Raw genomic sequence first — 20664 nt, forward strand, 5'->3', positions numbered from 1 at the left:
TAGAATTGGGGATATCTTCAGTAAATAACTTGCTGCTTACAGAAACGACTGAAATAACTGAAGTTGTGAAATACAGGTAGGCAATACAGCTAATTTATTTTTCATTTTAAATGTTCAGCTGAACGTGGATGATGAATCTATTAATATTCATTGTGATGACAAAACCATGAAGTCATTATAGGGTTTTTAACCTTAAAAAGATTGGATCTGATTTCATGGCACTTTTCATGAATTCTAAAAATCATTTTGATTGCCACCCTTGTGATGGTGGCTGAGAAACTTAACACGAGTCAAAGTGTGTTCTTGCAGCTCAGAAAGCAAATGGTATCCTGGGTTCCATCAGAAGATGGGTGGCCAGCAGGGACAGGGAAATGACTGTGTCTCTCTACTCTGCCCTTGTGAGGCCTCATCCGGAGTACTGTGTCCAGATCTGGGGCCCCCAATACAAGAAAGGCTAGAAGAAATACAAGGAATTGTTGGAGAGAGTTCAGAGGAGGGCCACAAAGATGATCAGGGGGCTGGAGCACCTCCCCTACAAGGACGGTCTGAGGGAGCTGGGCTTGTTCAGCCTGGAGAAAAGAAGGCTGTGGGAGGAATTGCAGCCTTTCACTACCTAAAAGAAGCCTACAAACAGAAGGGGAGTCAACTCTTTGCAGGAGTAGATAATGGCAGGATCGAGGGGAAATGGTTTTAAGTTGAGAGAGGGAAAACGTAGGTTGGATGTCAGAGGTAAGTTTTTTACAGAGAAAATGGTGAGGTGTTGGCACAGGCTGTCCAGAGAGGTTGTGGATGCTCCATCCCTGGAGGTGTTCAAGGCCAGGTTGGATGGGGCCCTGGGCAATATAGTCTAGTATTGGGTATGGAGTTTGGTAGCACTGCCTACAGCAGGGTGGTTGGAAGTTGGTGATCCTTGAGGTTCCTTCCAACTCAAGCCATTTTATGATTCTGTGAGTCCCTGATGACAAATCCAGCAGAATTATGATAAGCAGACTTCTTTTGTGTTTGTAATAAAAACACTGGTTAATATTCATACCTAATTCAAACCAACTTTAATAGGAAGTCCAGTGTCTTTGTGACCCTTGATTTCATGAATTATTTTTGAGAGCATTGAATTGTCTTATTGGCCCAACGGACTCAGGTGTTCCTGGATAAAATTCCACTTATTTTATCTATTTTTTTTCCCTAATTATTGTACTCAAGTATATTCTCTTTGGCATTTTTGATTATTTTATGTCAATTTTACATACCTATTTCACTGTTGAAATTAAGTTTTTAAAATATATTTGCTATATCTAATTCTTCAGTAAAACGATAAAATTCTGGTTTTCTTTCATGACTAAGAATTCTACTTAAATTTAGTATCGTGTTACCGCTTATTGTAGTTTGCTGAACTTTGAAAGACCCATTCAGCTTGTCTATACTACTTAATTCCCCTCAAGTACTTATGCTTTGGTGTGCTCTCATGTAATGTAGATTAATGGCCATTATTTTTAATGAGCTGAGTTCACCTTTAATAAAATTCCAGGATATATCTATTCTATATCAACTTGAATAGTTGATATAATTACTGCACATTTATGTAGGATTTAATTCAGTGAATTCAAAAGGTTTTAAATTATACTTCAATGTTTTCCTTTACTGTTTTCTATTCTGTTGTTCAAAAATTCCATATGAACTTTCAAGACAGATTGTTAGATAACAGTACTTTAGGAAGTATGAGCAAAAAAGTGTTACACGTGTTGCTTCCTCAGGAAGAAATGTGTCTTGTGAACACATTACAGAATTCTGTTGTAAGAGCAGAGCATGCAAAATAATATTTAATTACTCAAGTACTAAGAAATAAATATTTTGCTATTTTACATCATCCTTTCTGCTTCTGAGTACTATTCATGAAATATATAATTTGAGTAACAGTCACCCCTAAACACAATCAAAGTCAGCTGAATTTCATTTAAATATTTGTTAATAGCTAAAATGACTTTTTTTTTCTCTTCTTTCTCTCTCCCTTCTCCCAAGCTTGTTTGACAACTCTGAAATGTTTTGAGTATGACTGCAGTAACAGACATGTTTGGGCTTATCTTTCATGTTAAGCACTTCCTTTCTATGAGCATACTTGCTTTTTTAAGCTGTGATTTTGCTATTAGTTGAGAGCACTGTGCTGGAGAACCTGGGAAAGGAGAAGTCCACACATGTATTTGTCCTGGAGAGATCTGTAACAAAGAGGTGGTTTTTATTACCAGCATCTGAAACTAGAAGGGTAGGTGATGTCGTACATCAGGGACAAGAGCTGCACCTTGCTTCTTCTGGCCCTGCAGTTTCATCTGTGGCCTGCTTCAGTTCTGTTATGTCTCATGAACAGATCCGGAAGCTTATATACTTACCTTATTAAAAAATGTTACAATGGGGAATTGGCATGGTGTGTGGAGATGGGAAATATCATTCTGGAGATTCTGTCAGGAGTTTGGAGAAGAAAACAGAGAGAATCACAGAATCACAGAATCACAGAATTGCCAGGGTTGGAAGGGACCTCAAGGATCATGAATCTCCAACCCCCCTGCCACATGCAGGGCCACCACCATTCCACCTAATGCTAGACCAGACTGCCCAGGGCCCCATCCAATCTGGCTTTGAACACCTCCAGGGACGGGGCATCCACAACCTCCCTGGGCAGCCTGTTCCAGCACCTCACCACTCTCTCCGTAAAGAATTTCCCCCTGACATCCAACCTATATCTCCCTTCCCTCAGCTTAAAACCATTTCCCCTTGTCCTGCTGTCACTCACCCTTTCAAAGAGTTGATTCCCCTCCTCTTTGTAGGCTCCCTTTAGGTACTGAAAGGCTGCAATGAGGTCACCCCGCAGCCTTCTTTTCTCCAGGCTGAACAAGCCCAGCTCCCTCAGCCTGTCCTCATAGGGGAGGTGCTCCAGTCCCCTGATCATCTTTGTGTCCCTCCTCTGGACCCTCTCCAACAGCTCCCTGTCTTTCTTGTACGGGGGGCTCCAGACCTGGACGCAGTATTCCAGATGGGGCCTCACAAGAGCAGAGTAGAGGGGAACAATCACCTCTCTGTCCTTGCTGGCCACCCCTCTTCTGATGGAGCCCAGGATCCCATTTGCCTTCCGAGCCGAGAGAAGAAAATGGTATTCAGATGAATTAATAGAACAAAAATGCATCCTGTGGAGGTTGGTAGAAGTGAGAGAAGAGACAATAGGCATTTGGATGGCAGATTATAGGGATAATAACAGCAGGTGAAAGATGTTGGTGATTTGTGATTGAAGAGGAATCCAAGAAGAGACCGAGGAATGGAGGTAGCATGTTTAAGGAGAACAGGGATTGTACTGAGTGTATCAGGAGGTCTTATGCATGGGTGATAGCTGGTGCAGGAGCAAACCAGTGGGGAAGGGAAAGGGATTCTATGCAAGCACTGGAGACAGTCAACAGTGATACACTGGAAGAAGAGGGAGGCAAGAGGCAAAGAGAATTGCAGAATCATAGTCATAAGTGTTGGAAGAGACCTCTGGAGATCATCTAATCTAACCCCCTGCTAAAGCAAGAATGGGTTGCATAGGAAAGTGTCTAAACGGGTTCTGAATATTTCCAGAGAGAAGAACTCCACAATCTCTCTGAGCAGCTTGTTCCAGTGCTCTGTCAGCCTCAAAGTAAAGATTTTTTCCTTATGTTCATGTGGAACTTCATGTGTTCCAATTTGTGCTTGTTACCCCTTGTCCTGTTGCTACATACCACTGAAATGAGCCTGGGCCCACCCACTTAAGTACCTCCTTAGGTATTCATAAGTACTGATAAGACTGCCCCCCTCAGTCTTCTCCAGGCTGAACAGTCCCAGGTCTCTCAGCCTTTCCTCATAATGGCAATGGTGTGGTCCCCTCATCATCTTTGTGGTCCTCCACTGGACTCTCTCCAGTAGTTCACTGTCTTTCTTGAACTCAGGAGCCCAGAACACATTACTCCAGATGCGGCTTCACCAGGACAGAGAAGAGGGGAAGGATCACCTCTCATACCCTGCTGGCCACACTCTTTTCAGTGCACCCCAGGACACTACTGGCCTTCTTGGCCATAAGGGCACACTACTGGCTCATGGTCCACCTGTTGTCCACCAGCATACCAGGTCCTTCTCTGCAGAGTTCATTTCCAGCAGGTCATCCCCTAACCTGTACCTATGCATGCGGTTATTCCTCCCCAAGTGTAGGGCTCTATATTTACCCTCATTGAACCTCACAAGGTTCCTCTATACTCAACTCATCAGTATGTCCAGGTTTTGCTGAATGGCAGCACAATCTTCTAGTGTGTCAGCCACTCTTTCCAGCTTTCTAGCATCAGCAGACTTGCTGAGGATGCATTCCGTTCTTTCATTCAGGACACTGATGAAGATGTTGAACAAGACTGGATACAGTACCAGCACCTGGGAAACCTTGTGAGTTACAGGCCTCCAGCTAGACTGCACTGCTGATCACTACCCTCTAGTTACTCTGCCAATAGGCCAGTTTTCTTCCACCCCACTGTTAGTCTGTCCCATGCTTCTTAAGCTTACTTATGAGAATATTATGGGAAACATCATCAAAAAACTTGCTTAAGTCAAGATAGATTAACCTTAACTGCTCTCTCATCATCTACTCTTCCTTTTGCTATCAACAGATTTAAAGATCTCTGTGTTGTCCTTAACTTCCTTTGCTGGACTTAATTCTAAGTGGGTCTTAACCTTCCTCATCGTATCTCCATAAACCCTGACAACATTCCTATATTATTCCTGAGTGGCTAGACTCCTTTTCCATTGACTTTCTTCTTCCATTTCAGTTTTACCTTGAGCTCCTTGATAATCTATGTGGGTTTCCTGCCACCTTTGCCTGATTTCTTATTCTCAAGAGTGCACTGATTGTGGTCTTGAAAGAATTGGTACTTGAATGTCAACCAGCTCTCTTGAGTTGGTTTTAGTTGCATTTAGTGCTCTAACCCATGATATATCTACAAGTAGGTCCTTGAAGGACTCAAAATTGGCTCTCCTGAAGTCCAGGATTGAAATCCTATTTGTTGTCTAGATCCTGAACTCCACCATCTCATGATCATTCATCCAACATAGTCTTCAGCCTTCACATTCCCAGCTAGTCCTTCCTTGTTTGTAAGAACTCCACAATGTGAAAATATCTGTACTGTGCTCTTGTGCCAGAAACAAGTGAAGTGTAGTGGGTATTTCTAACCTGTTGACTTCCCTTTCTGTGCATATTCCAGGGGTGTCTGCAGGAAGCTTCAGTTACAGGTCAGGAAGTACAGCCTTCCTGGCCTGTCTCACTGATAGCTATTGAAATTTGGAAGGGTAATATCTCCATAAACATCTTGCAGTCTGTCCTGTTCTAGCCTTCAAACAAGAAAACAAATGCATTTCTTCATTTATTTTTAAGTATTTTGCTGTTCAGTTTGGCATGAAATGACTGTGCAGAACAGCACAGCACCACCTACAAGGCCATTCCTTGCTGCCTCTTTACTGAGAAGCCTGTAGCTTCTCCTTCCCTTGAGCCCCCGCAATTGTGTGGCTGGACTTGCATCTTCACATAGCCAGACTTGTCACGTGGATTTGATTTGTTGATGTTTTTCCAGTAATGAGAGAATGTCATTAAGACTTGTGGCTTTTCATCATGGTTAGTATATTCCTCACCTAGCCTTATGATATTTTGAAACCAATTCTTTCCAACTGCATGGAGCAAACTCAGAATGATCTGGAAAAAAAAAAAAAAAGTACTTTCCTTTTGCTTTCCAGTATTGCCACATACCACTTATCCTACTGAAAGTCTAGAGTTTGGTGTGGGGAAGTACTGTTGCTGTCAGAAGTACTAACTTAGAATCTTAGCAGACTGTTCATGGGTTGTGTTTGTCTGGATACCACTACAGGAAAACCTGCTTATTTTCATAATATGAATCATCTTTTCTTTTACCTTGGTTTTGTAGTATACGGTGTTAAAATTTGGTTCGTAGGTTGTCTTTTCCATATAAGGTTTTCTTTGAGTTCTACATCCTGAAAGTAACTGCAGAATTGCATAGACTTCATCAAATGTCTTTTCATCACTCTAATTTCCAATTTAATAATTGATTAAATTGACGTGTGCTCTTCACTTTAAAAGCAAAGGAAAAAAAATCAACAGAATGACTGCTGTTTTTCAGCTTAAGTTAAGTAACTTCCATTCTTCACTCAGAAGTTCCCGCTAATCTTGCAGATTAACTATTTGCAGTAACACAGGTGTGAAAACTGTGCCCTTATGTTACTTACTTTCACATGCTCTTCTGTACAAATACTCACATTTCTTTATTGCTGTCCCTTGTACCAACTGTATTTCTGTCTGTCTTACACTTCAGTTGTTAAACTTGGGTCAGATCACTGGGGTGCAGTTGGATTGTGTGACTAACTCATAGGACTTCTTACACAGGGAAATAAAGCCAGTGGAACTGTTTTTTAAAGTGCTGAAATACTTTGTTAACTTTCAGTATAGAACACAGCTGATCCAGAGCAATGTTAATGCAGAAGTCTGCAGTTTGACGCTTGTTGCTTTTCAAACTAAAGTACACCTGTGGTGTTAAGTCACTGAAGCTTTTTGCCAAATGGAAAACATAAAACAGAAGTCAGTCAGTAAAGACCAGTAAGAAAATTGCTATAATGGAAGCCAACTTTCATTATATCTGTCTCTCTGAAAAGAATATTAACCAAAAATTGGGATTGGAGAGTACTGCAGGAAAATTGGCTGATATCTATATTGAATACTTAAACCACTTTGTCCATTGTGGGTAAGCCCTTCTGTAGTCTTTGGTCTACAGGAAGAACTTAGAAAGCCTGAGGCCTCCAAATAAAAGCTGCCAGAAAGTATAACTGAAGTATATCTGCATAATGTTCACTGACTGCACTTGGAATGTTGCATGTGCACTCTGAGAGATTTTTCATTTTCAAGGTTTTACATTTTGACTTCTAATTAGCTATAGAATATATTTTATAATGATATTTAAAGTCTCTCTACCAGATGGGAGAGTTCTATTCTCTAAGATATATATTTTTTTCTTTTTAGAAGTGCAGAAGTGCTGTAATCTTAATTTGGATACATTTATATCGAGCATGAAATATGGTTGTGTGTGTGCTTCCTGTCCTCTGAAGCACAGTGTACTTTGCAGTTATTTTCAGGTTTTGGTCCTAAATGCCCCAAGCCTCCATAATGCTCAGGACAGACTGCCATCTGCAATTAGCACGCTGAAGAAGAATGTCCTGAAACTACTTGGGCACTGAAGTCTCAATAGTCCTTGTCAGGGATTTAGTGCTTGCTATTTGTCTTCTGTACATCAGCTTTGTAGTTATTATCCAATGCGTAGTGCTACCAGAAAGTTTGCATGCATTACATAGTTAAGGAACCCTACACTAGAGCACGAAATAACAAGATACCTAAAATCATGTAAGCCTGGCTGGGCAGAGGCAGAGAAGACCTCATATGAAATATAAGAATCTGGTCTTTGCAGCAGGCTGGTTGTAAAAGAGAATTTATTGGAAGATCTCTTTCCTTTATCTTGTCTAAATGTTGTTCCTAAATACAGGTTTAACTTCTGACTGGCCATTTAGAGATATTTTGAAGTCTGTTTTCTTCAAGAAAATGAAGAGTATAATATTCTCTTCTATGTTAATGTTCTAAAGAAAGAAAGAGTAAATGATAGACAGATGTTTGCTAATGGTGTAATTTAATTTCAAGTTCCTCTTTGCCCACAGAAGATACTCTGATATCACTTTGGCATCTTTTTTTGGACCAACACTTGATATAGCACATTGAAGGACACAGAAAGGCTTATTTTTTAGCTCTGTTTTTAACTTGATATACTGCTTGCTACAGGGTACTCCCTTAATTGAGAAAGTACTGTAAGTCTTGGAGGACATATGTGTTCCAGTAATCACTTACTCAGATCTTTGGCAACTAGATTAAAAATACTGTCTTGAAAATCTTACAGACATTCTACTTCAGCCGTTAATGTTTCACAGATGTCTTGCTTTCTTTTGCATGTACTTATGTCCCAAGTTGCCATAGCTTAGTTCAGAAGTTTAGGTGCTACCAAGTGTTCAAGGGAGACTGATCTGAAACGTTTATTGAAATTCTTCATTCAAATATCAGTTTTCTCAGAAGACAAGATTCTGCAAATTACCTCTTAATATAGTGAACAAAGTAATTTCTTCTTGCCCCTGCCTTCCTAAGCGTGAGCGAGCCGCAATATTTTTCTTTATTTGATTGAGGGCATTCAAAGAATTGTCATGCCTGTTTGTCTTCTCTGTTGAAATGTACAGCAGTCTTCAACTCTTCTTGCCTTTCTTGATTCATAGTTACTAATTCTACTGGGAATGTTATCTCAGACTCAACTGGGGAGGGAGTGTAAGCAGGCAAAAATTTCTTTTATTGCTGTTGCCTGTCTGTTTGGATTATGTATTACTAACTGTTCTTTTGAGGCTATTTTATTAGACTTTGTTTCAATTATTTGTCAACAGTTATTCTGTCAGTCAAGTTGGGGCAACTAGCCTTGAGAACAAATTAAATTCAGATGCTGAGCACATTGTATGGCTGCAGCAGGAGTTTGAAGAACTAGAAGATTGTCATGGAATCACAATTTACTTGAATCCTGTAGAACAACAAAAAGAAAAATGCTGCTTTTGAACTGAATAGAGCAGGAAAAGAGTAGTGAGGGAGTTGCTGTGTCTTCATTTGGTTTGCTTTTTAATCAACGAGTGGATTAGAAAATAAGGGTGGTAATGCCAGTTAAGCTCCCATTTCAAGAGTAGTCTTTACAAGTTAGTATTAGTATTGTTTGGAATGGTAGTTTCTCTATGTGAAGGTGGAAATCTGAAATACTTTATCCCAAAGATTAATGCATGATGTTACATATCCCTGACTTTATTCAGAGCACTGAGTTGGGTGCATGGAAAAGCATTGTGATTAATTATTGAGACTGAGGAAGGAGGGCCCAAGTGTGAAGCAAATTGCCATTTAACTTGTAAAAGAGCAGGATGAAACTGTAGTTGAGAGTGCTTGCTTGGCAGGTATGAAGTGGAAATTGTTGGATACTTGGCACTGCTGCAAACCAGCTACCAAACTTTCCAGATACGTTTTGAGAAACTTCTAACAAGGCTTTTTACTCAAAATGCCCCAATTGACTAGAATTGCTACTATAGTGAATGTTTTCTGCCTTTTAACAGGCTGTGACTGTGCAAGTAAACTAAAAGCCATGCGGTGACCTGTGTTTGTGTAATCCCAGCTGATTTTAAAGTACATATCACCTGACTAATACGTACTCAAATCTTCCCACTTGATTTTTCCATTGTTGGGAGAATAAGTTTGTGATAGATCATTTAATCTTTCTGACAAAATTGGTATGGGAAAAATATCTAGAAAAGTATTTTGTGAACAATTGCATTCTCATAAGTGCGATTTCTCCTTTATTTCTTTACCCTCTTCTGCTCTCAGTCTGCTTTCTCAGTATCTCCTATCTTTGCCTCTGGATATTTAGATGCAAAGGCTCCTAATGCAGCTGTTTATCTATTGTGGTATCATTACATGTGCTTTTACTTCCCTTCCCCCACCCCCCCAACCCCATTTATTTGTTTGTTCTAGATCAAATCTCCCTTTCAATCTGTTTGTGTTTAAATGTAAGACCTGTTTCGGGAGCATGGTTTCTTACTCTGCCTTGCTTCTGCCTTGCTTCTTCTCTCCCTTTCTTCCCATTACATCCTTTCTCATTACTTCTCTGTTTTTTTCCTATCTCTTTCAGCTGCTTCTATCTCAAGTAGCTGTAGCGGTTGTTCTTGGTGTGGTTATGCTGACAAGTGTACCTGGGACTCAAACGCTATTGGGCACATTGTTCTGAAGTCTTTAATGGGGTGATGAGCTAGAAAACTCAAATACATTCACAGTGTTAAAAGAATTAATAGTTGTCTGGAAACAATAGGTTCTGCCTCAGAAACTGATTGTATTTGGAGGACACTTTTTCAATGTGAACAAGCAATTTTGAAAAGAAGGAATATCAGCCACTTCAACTGTAAAGCTTTTCACTATTACATTGTCACTTTGGTAGTATTTGTACATTTTTGACAGTTTTTTTTTTTTGTTTTGTTTGAGATGGTACATTTTCAATATATCATTCATCAAGATATTGTAGATGATGTGTGTTCAGAACTCCTTCAAAAATCCCCACTTTTTTTTTCTCATCAAAGAATCAATACGGAATTAATGAGTTGATGTCCAGTATGTGCTGTTATTACTGGTGGTACTATTGATGTCTAAATTTCATAGCATTTTGTATTATTATAAAATTAAGTCAGCATTTGTTTTGAATTCTTAGTCTCAAGATGAGGCTGCTGGCTTTGTGCACTCTCAGTAGATCAACAGGAGTGCTTGATTCTAAGTATATAATAAATATTTTCAAGCATTCAGAAATGGATGTGAAGGCGACATAAAAAGCAAATGCACTTTCTTGGTAAACAACAGACAGCCTTATTCACTTGCTACCTATTCAAGAATTAGAGTTATTTCAGTGCAACTTTGTATTATTCCACCACAACTTTGACAGTTAAGCATCTTTGTTCTTTGAGTTACTTATGGTGGTTGAGTGTTGTCTAATGTGAACTACATGTGTTTGCTGGCTCTTCCCCCTTCCCCCACTTTTTCTATCAAATGCATGTCTTTAAAATAAAAACTTAGGTCCTTTCTAGCAATTGTTCCATGATTCCAGTTATGGAGCATTACAGTAGGAAATAGATAAATGTGAAATTTGGCTAGGAAAAGAGTAAAAAAGTGAAATCAAGTATTCCAGTGGAATCAAGAATAGGTGGAAGCAACTGTTACAAGTAAACAGGTACAAGTACCTTTTTTGATTTTCTTGTATGCCTCTGGGTGAAAGATCACAATTACAGGTTAAGACATCACAAATTCTGGGTTAGAAGAACAATTAAGTTCCTACTGCACTGGAAGTATTTGTGTTATTTGTATTATTTATCCTACTGACTTCTTTCTTTTCCACAAAGTTGTTATATGGCACAAAAAACAAAATAGTTAACTATAAGTATCTTGCTTTATTTTATTTTGTTTTCCTAACTATGAACTTTTAAAGCAGTTTCCTTCCAGAAATTGTACTTATTTGTCACTGCCTTTCTTTAAAGGGATGGCCTAACCTGTTTCTCACAAGGTTAGCAGAAAACAGATTAGGCAGTGTGCAAATGTCGTATGTCAGTGCAGAATTAAAATATTACACATCTGTCTATAGTCTTTCCAGAATTAGATCACAGGTGTCAGCATATGGAACCGGTAACATTCTTTTGGTTTTAGACTCTATCTGGAAGTCATCATCTGGCTGAGTGTGTAACCTTGTCAGAACACTGTGTTAATCTTATGGGCAGCCAGCACTGCAATTCCTACTGCCTTTTATGGAGACTTCAGTTCCTCTAAGCTGGCATAAATCCCAAATGCTTTCTCCACTGTTGCTGGAGAGACAGACTTTTCAGGTAGGGAATTTCTAATCTGAATTGAAAAGTTATTTTAGCTAAGCTATTGTAGGACCTGAAAAGAATGGGCCTAGAAGAAAGACGATTTCCATTCTATCTCTTTGCTGAGTAATAGTGTGCACACAATGTTACAGTACTTCTATTCCTGTGTACTCTCTGAATATGCTTATTACTGTAAAACTGATGATCACTTCGGTTTGCTTTCCATGAAATGTAATCTTTCTTCACCATTTTCATTGTAAACTACTAATTTTCATGTAGCATCTAAAAACCCAAAGCCATTTTATGAGTAACTATGTATTGACATCAGATTTTTTTTCAAGAATTTATTTATTTTTATTTCCTATTCTTTTTCTGCTATTCCATAGTTATTGTTTTTTGTTTTTTGGTTTTTGTTTTTTTTTTGCCTAGAGGAAGAGGAATCAAAAGTGAACACCAATTATTTTGGGGTATTTTCTTTCTGATGACACTACAAATAGTAAACAACTTCTTTATATGTAAATAAGCAAAACAGTATCAGAGTTAACCAAGAAACAATTTTAACTTGGGATTTTATTATTATTGTTATTATTTAAAATTTTGCAAAATATTCTGAATAGAAACACTGCTCATATCCCTCTCCCCTTCATAGCTGACACAACCATATTAGCATTTTCATAGAATGCTAATAAAAGATTTGATAATAATTACTGAGTAAAACTGAGAAGGAAGTTCAGTGTTAGTGAGCATCACTGTGTGCTGGTTTGGTGGTTGTGTTCTTTTCTGTTCTGTGTCCTAGCCAGCATAAGTATGTATATGCAGAAGATCACCAGGATTTTTAAAGTCAGTTGTTACTTGAAGGTTAGCAAATAAGGAGATGGTTCTTAATGGTTTTGAAAATCATGCCTCACTAGTTCTGAAGCAGTGCTCTAATGTTAACTTTTCATACAATCATGGTGAAGATAAACGGACCATAATTCAACAGTGAAGACCTTGTTTACTGAACTGGATAGTCGTATGAAATTTAGTAAAGGCGTGAGATTCCTGATCCATATATAAATAGTCATGATTGAATGGCTGGGATTCTCTGAGTACTCTGGTTGGGGGAAAAAAGGGGAATGCACAATTCTGATGGTCCAGTGCTCTAAGAAAAAGATAGTGAAAATCTTTGTGTCCCCTTCCAAAGACATGCGCTTCAACAAGAGTGGACCATGCAGCTGCAGCCCTAGCAACAAGGCACTGGAGAAAAGAATTAGGGCAGCTTTCCAAATGAGAACAGCCACATTTGAGTATGATCAAATTAAGCTTCTAGCATAGCAGTTAGAAGAAGCAGCTAGAAGAACCTCTGTGCCTGTCAGTCTTCTAGGTTCTCTTTGTTAATTTTTAATATTTAGATGGAAATCTCTGTTCTTGTTTTTTAATATAAAGATAAATCAATTACATGCTACTGTTGTTATTGTGTGATACTTTTAACTGTAATCTATTTTGAGCTTTAGAAATCTGTGGTTTTCAACATAATACTGTAAGTATGTCCTCATACAGAGTAGAAAAAACTTTAATGCTTTTTTGTGTGTGCATGAGTGTGATTTTAAACTTAAATCAGATAAGTGTATTTCTTGAAGAATGAGTGGTGCTATTGGATACGGTGCACAATTCATTGTCACAGGTTAAATAACATGAAGTAATTTGGTTGGAATTTATTTTTCTAGTATAGATGCATAAAATCTTTAAAGAAGTAGTGGTTTGAGAAATTAATTTATTGTAAATACATATATATTTGCATATGTATATATGTATTTATTCATATATATATGTGCATGTGTGGATTATTTGTAAGATTTGTATTGGTTCTTACCAAGTGGTTATACTTATTCTAACAGATGTTTTATAAATGAATTCATAATACGTGTTTTTATTTGTAAGATGCAGCAATATGATCAGTTTGCATGGAGAGTCCTGAATGAATTGTAATACTGCTGCTGATGTGAACAAAATAAGCTTCACTGAATATCCAGCTGTACCCATCACAGGTCTCTGCATGTTTGGGAAAGAGGGAGGGCTCGTTTGAAAGGATGACTGAACAGTGAATACCTTAAACCAAATGATCTGTGGCTGAGTGGCAGAGGGCTTTTAAGAGGTGACTGGTGATGCCTGTGAAGGGGCAGCAGCCATGTCTGGCTTTCTTTGAACCTAGCACGTGAGCCATCACCTCCACCTCTCTTGGGAGAACCAGGGGAAGTGAAATCCACTCATATCTTCCTTGAAGCTGCTGTTACTGTCTCATGCTCAACTATTTACTGTAATGAAGAAAGGCAACATGAAAAGTTACATTGCTTACACTGTTTTCCTGTGATTTGATATACTTCAGTAGAATTGGTGCTTTTTTGTTTGTTTGTTTTGCTTTCTTACTTCCTAAATCCAGTCCTCAATGTCTATCATAGAATCATAGAATTACAAGGTTGGAAACGACCTGTAAGATCATCTAGTCCAACTGTCTTCTCATTACCATTGCAACAGTCTGTTGCATAAGTCAAGGCCCAAAGCAAACAGAGCAGCAGATCTGATGGTTTCTGGGTGAGCTCTGGTGAGGCTTGACTTGCTGACCTGATGTGCTGAGAGTCTGGAGCAAACATGTTCCCTGATGTGCTGAGAGTCTGGAGCAAACATGTTCCCATCTGCTGACTCTGCTGCAGAGATGATCATGTCCTGCAGAGAAACAGGATGGAAAGCTGTAACAGCATCATTGAAAACTATAAGAGTGGGATTTACTGGCACTTGATTGTAAATGTGATGTGGTATTCAATTCCTGGTTCTTTTGTTTTTTTCTTCTGCCTTTTCCTTTACTAGTTCTTACCTGTACCCTATGCAGTGAAAGAGGGCTGAAGGCTAGGAAGAGCGTGTTCCCTCTATAGGTGTGTTTCTTGACATGCCTTAAAGTGCAAAGGCAAAAGACTGGCACCTGTGTAATACTTGGATATAACTTGAGTTTCAAATTATTTTTGTGAAGGGTAGGAAAAATAAGGAAACTATTTTAGACAGGGATGGGATTTGAGGCTGTACTTAAATGCCAAATTTAACAACTACATCTTGTGTTCCTTACAGAACTTTCTTAGAGAGCTCCCCTGTATTTGAGGAAGTTCAACAATAATGGAAAAAAACTCATTAAAAAGCATGTGTAACTTTTATCTAAATGTGTACTTTTTTTTACCTTAATGTGAGCTTTCAGATAAAAGGTGGTAATGCCAGGCAAAGCAATTAGCTTGTAGTTCTGTTTGTTTCCTGATAGACACAGGATTTCTTTGTCAGCAGATTCAAGGAGGATAACCACCACCCACCCACACACACACAGAAAAGAAAAAATGAACAGATGTATGGCATTAGAGGAGATGAGATCTCATTTAAAATTGGGAAATTCTGCATGGCAAACTGAATTATCACAATTACAGAAGTTTGACAATTCAGTCAAGTTAGTTGCTGCTTGCTTTTCATTTGAATTTATTTACTTAAATCAGTTCTACAAGAAAAATTTGCCCCCCAGCAAAATCCTAGTGACTCAGTTCCAGATCTTCCATTGGGAGAGACTGCACATATGAAATATTATAATGTTATTACATAATTTACAAAAACAAACAAACAAAAAATCAAACCACAACAACAAACAAAGGAACAAAGAAACAAACAAAACCACCCAGAAATGTGAATGCAGCAACAATCCTTCTCTGTCTCTTTTTAGTAGAGATGATTGCATTGAATTTTACAACTTAAACTTCTAGAAGTAATGGAGATTGCCAGCAGTTCTGTTGTGTGCAGAAGTAATGCTCACCAGAAGTGTTGTAAAGGTCAGCAGGAAGGCATTTGCCAACTGTAAATATTTCAAAGTTATTGTAGTCTCTACTTTTAAAGTGGCTGCAAAAGTTTTTAACAGTTCAAAGTAACTGATGAAAAGGGGCAGAAATTTCCATAGGGCTGGAAAATAGTGTGTCTTCTCTCAAAATCCAAAAATCTGCACTCTTACCTCCTTTGTTATTGTGCTAGTTGGGACTTTTTTGAGTTTTCCAAACCTTTTTCTGTTTAATTATTGTTTCTTGGCCATTTGCCACAGCAGTTTCTAAGAGAAAATGAAGGTGGTGTTCTACTTAGTGCTTTGTATTTCCAAATTGTCAAAGTCTCTGCAAATGTCAAAGTTTAAACTGTGTTTAAACACAGCACGATTTCACTTGAAGCACCTGCCTGTATTCGTTGGCTTTCCTGGGCCAGTAGAAGAAGCAATGACTTTGTACATAGGGAATTATGATGACCTATCCTGTTTCTCCATAACATCACTTGCAGGCAGGATGGTTGTTCTGAACAGCAAGGTAGTTTTGTGGGCTAGGGAATTAAGCATTTGTGAAGAGAGATAACTGGTTAACTGAATTTATCTGTCAAAAGAGGTAAGACACTAGGCCGCAGGGTATAAGTGATGTTGGCAGTGGTTTGGTTTTTGTTTGGTTTTTGGGTTTTTTTTTCAAGCTTAAATTTGGGAGCATCTGATGTTAAATCCATCATGAGCAAAGCTTTGTAATTCAGGTCATTTTCTGTGTCTTGTTTTGCAGTCTTATCAGTGTAGCACACAGGAAGGGCCTTGAATGAACCTGGCAGTCCTTCCTGATGCAAAGAACTGCAGAGGCTGCTCCTGCTGTTTGCCTTCTGGCTTTGTCATGTGTGTTACAAAAAGACTGCCTGTTGTGTTGCTGTCTGGAAAAATCTGCAGCTGATCTTGAATATTTTGTTGTTTCAAGTGTGCAAACAGTTCTGACTGATGTGAGAAACACTTGAGTCTTCTTGCTTATTTATGGAGAATCTTATTTTGATTTGCAGCAACATTCTTTTCATAGCAAGGAAGTGTAAATTTTGTGTATTAGTTATTCAAAACCTTTTAAGTTTATCAGCAGTACTGTATGTCTAGTGCTTGTCTTGGTATGAGAAATATTGTTTATTTTTCAGACTTCCCTAGGGTTTTTGGCTGCCTTTTTTTATGTCAAAATTTTGGAAAGATGGGATGAAGAAGCCCATATTCTCTCATGTGTTTTGGTTTGCATTCCCTTCTTTGCCTGTATGCAAACAGATTCTGCCAAGCTAGTGCAAAGATTTTGCTTGGAGGTAGTATGCCTTTGATCTGTATACAGGAATTATTAATGTTGTTTTCAAATGTGTTTTCTTGCAAATCACATTTTTTCCCTTTTCTTACTCCAAAATAAATTCACCTGAACTTAGTTTATGTGGAAGTATTACTTCAGTGTGGAAGCAGATACTTTAGGAGTAATGTGATGGCAAAACATGACTTGCTTACAGTGTGAAAAGGAACATAGCTTCATTGCTGTGCTAGCATACAGTGATAACAATTCTTATTCTGCTGTTATTTGCTATAAGCAGGCTCTGTGTTGGCCACTACATAGGTGGTCATCTTTTTTCTTCACTGTAGGTGCATGGTGGAGAGATTCTTGAAGAAAGGATGAAAGGGTAAAATTAGGTAGGGGCAGTGTCTGAGGACAGAGCCAGTCTGGTGTGGAGATGTGGACTGTAACAGGACAGGGGGAAGGGGTATGGCCTCCTCCCTCGATAGAATTTCTAGGAACAAAATCGTGAAAAGATTCTCAAACAAGAGAAGCCCTTGAAGAAATCACTTTGAAGGTCAGACTCTTTGTCGCCTTGACCATGTAGAAAAATTATGCCTTGATAAGCTTGTCTAAAAAAACCCCATTGCATCCCTTTACTCAGAATGTCATACATAATAAAAGGCAAGCAATGTGTGATCTATCATGTGCACTTTACAGGTGCTTTTCTGAATTACAAGGAGGAAAGGAGCCATTTCTGCTATTTCTTGCCTTTTGGAAGCAATGAGGAGGTTGTGAAAAGATTGTTTGAGAAAGAGAATAAGAAGTTGTGTGAGGCATGTTAACTTTGAGTTGTTACTGAAATGAAGATGCAGACTTTTGAGACTGTAATTAATCATCAAAAAAGGGAAATAATAGGTTACTCTTAGTTCATTTTTTTCTAATGACATTTGAATGCCTGAAAGAAAAAAAGACACAAATCATTCTAAAGATTGTTCTTAGTGTTCATTCAGTTCTTAGTGTTCATTCAGTTCTGACTTTAATTTCATTTTCTGTAGAATATAAGAGAGCAACACTATAGAATTCTCTTCAATTTAGAAGAAATATCATCCCACTTAATATAACTATTTGTATTTAAATCAAGACTTTCTTGAGTTAGCTGATGTTTGTCCACACAGCAAACTTTGATATTTAAGACCTTTTTTTTTCTCTCTTATATTTAAAACAATTAAAAAAAAAAAAAACTGAAAATTTGACTAAATACAAAACACATGAGAAGCATATGATTAGCCACAAGTCAACTGCTGACATCACTGACTTTATTAATTGTTGTGGGTTTTTTTTTGACTGACTAAAAATACATTTTTTTGCAGTGCTTGGTAAAAGACAATAAAGAAATGTAGATTTCTGTCATGGTGACATACTGACAAATTTATATACCAGTAAATATGATGTTTGTTTTTTTTTCTCCCTCTGTTAAACTGTAACCACTGTAGGTCAGCTTTAGTTAAGTCAGCTTTCCTTCCAAGCCATATTTACATCTATTTAGCTTATTTTTTTCCTCTATAGTTTCTCATTTGCAAGGCATTTGCCTCTAATCTGTGGTCTCAGGTTTTAACTATAATATCTTACTATTGAGAATACTGATTAGGCTTTTTAAGATCTTGTTAAGAAAATTCATGCAAATAAAACACAAAATTGCTCGGTTTTGCACATCTGTGTGTTGAATTTGATACATTTGAAAGTGCAGTGCTGTCTGGCATGATTATAGCCCTGTGCTGTTTAGTCACTGCAGTAAAGAAGGCAAATGTTCTTTTATTTTTCATATTTGGGAGATTTCTTTCCTTGAGGTGTACCTGACAAGTTGACTTGAATAGGTGTAAGCACTATATATCTGATGTACTAATATGTTACTTTAAGAAAAGACTTACTGTTTCAAGGATGTTTCACAATGTTATGTTCTTGAAGGGCTGCTGAGCATTCAGCAAAGCCTTCATAAGTCTGGAAGACAAGGATTGTCTTGGGGGAAAGGAAACTTGTAAATGTTCATAAAGCTTGATAGATATTACATACCAAATCCCAATGTGATAGTAGAATTTCAGATCTGATAGAGAAGTAGCATAAGTGGATGGTTGCAGCCACTGTCTAATATAAAGAATGTAGTAAGCTATGTGATAAATATCTTTTCCACCTACACAAGCATAAAACCTGTCTTAGTGCAGTAGTGTTAGCTAAGAAGCAGTATGTTGTATTGCTGTTCTAATTCCAAAAAGCCATTTATTTTATTAATTCTAAGCAACAAAATTAAAATTTTCATTTTGAAAAAATAATGCAATTTTCTCATGAAACATTCTGAGTACATGACTTTATAGGTATGTTACTGGAATACAAAGAAAGCAGATATCAAGATAGATGTGAAGGTTTTTTAAAAATTATCACTGTTTTAAGTTACCAGCACAGTATATTCAGGTGTTTTCTTTTTTGTTTTGTTTTTCAAAGCAGATTGTTATTGGCAATTTCAGAGTTCTTTGGACAGAATTTGGAGAAACATACCTGCGTAATAGGAAAAGGATGCCATATATTTACCTTGTTCTTTCAATGTCTTCTAAAAGTTCAATGGTTAACATACAGAATTCTAAAAACTAACATTTACTTATGGCCTGCTTTGCTGGGGGAAGTGTTGCCCTCGCTGTGTTATGATCATGCAGTTTCAAGTTCTGCTAAAATACGCACACTGCAGTCAGTGAACTGGTGGAAATCTCTTGTATTTATAATTAAGAATGTCCTTAGCTATATTGACTCATAAGATAACATGATCACAGTGCCTTAGTTTCCCACACACATGCTAACTTTGAAGAGGTCAGGAGACTTCCTCAAAGTTAGTGTATTTATGGCAAAGCCAAGAATAGAACCTGTATTTCCTGCCTCACATTTGTGTGTCTTCTTTTTTAAAAGTTAAACTGATTCCTGTTAAATATTTAGCTATAAGACTTCTGTTGAATAGTTAGTGTGGTTCATGATGATGGATTATAAGCAAAGATACTAACAATAATGCAACCGTTTGTACACATGATTTTTTCAGTAATTTAGCAATTACCAGGCTTGCTACGACACTCCAGTCAAAAACTTGACTTCAGAAATTCAGTAAAGTCACCATAGCACAAGATCAAGAGAAGGCCTGTATTAAAATGCTGCAAAGACAGTGTTGTAGTTCTTCTGCCTATTTGGTATTGGTTCTCAGAGTTTTTATCAGACCTTTTAATGGTTACTGAGTCATTTCTTTAATTTTTGTTAATATGGCTTTGCTCTACGTTGGAGATCTTTTGATTTCTTTCCCACAGAATCATTTAAGAATGGAATGGAAAAGATATGCTCATTCATCTGTTAATTTCTTTGCCATTATGTGACTTTTTGTTTGATTTAACTAGTGCTCTCTCCAGTGTAGTACTAAATGGAACTTCCACCACTTGCCTACTGAGGCAGTTCTATAATTCAGTAAGAATTTAAGAAGTTTTTTAAACTTTTTTTTTCTAATAATAACTTTTCTGGTTTTTTTTGTTTGTTTTGTTATGTTGTTGTTGTTGTTGTTTTGCCTCTACAGCTCTTACTGTTAAGGAATATAATCACTAGCTTAGGTTGAATTGTTTAAATTTGTATTTGAGTGAAGGCTAGATGTCATAGTACAGGGTGCTAGTTGTCAAACTTGTCCTCAAAGGTAATGCATTTGGGCAAAATAATCAATTTGTATTTTTTTTTTTAAATTAAAGGAGAGTTTTATGCATCCATCTACCATCTGAAGTTATGACTACACAAATTTAAAAAGAACATTCATATTTAAGGTGAATTCAATAAATAAACAAGATTCACCCTTTGCAGTTACGTTTGATCTTCATCTGTGAAAAAAATCTGTATTAATTACTCTGCCTTTGTTGCTCGTGGTGTTTGAAAATACTATCTTAATATGCGGGAGACTTTCCAGGTAGCATCAACTAAATAAAAAATTCATGTATGCATTATGTATGGGCATCAGTTTTTTCCCTTTGAGGACAACAGAACTCATCTTTGAAACTGA

The 20664-nt window shown here is 37.6% G+C and overlaps 1 protein-coding gene across 4 annotated transcripts in view; it reads left to right on the forward strand.

The window, feature by feature from the left end:
- The window catches only part of CDC42SE2 (CDC42 small effector 2), a 100281-nt gene that overhangs the window by 21977 nt on the left and 57640 nt on the right, over nucleotides 1–20664 (forward strand). For 2 of the 4 annotated variants that reach the window (XM_090131945.1, XM_090131944.1), the window contains exon 2: nucleotides 4–76. The exons of 1 other annotated variant lie outside the window; for it this stretch is intronic. The gene's annotated coding sequence lies outside the window, so the exon portion shown is untranslated. Of the gene's footprint in view, nucleotides 1–3; nucleotides 77–4374; nucleotides 4432–20664 lie in introns of all 4 variants that reach the window. One more of the 4 variants, XM_090131946.1, reaches the window with a different exon arrangement.

This window comes from Phasianus colchicus, chromosome Z (assembly GCF_987193195.1).
Source record: "Phasianus colchicus chromosome Z, bPhaCol1.hap1.1, whole genome shotgun sequence".
Classification (NCBI taxonomy): Eukaryota; Metazoa; Chordata; class Aves; order Galliformes; family Phasianidae; genus Phasianus; species Phasianus colchicus.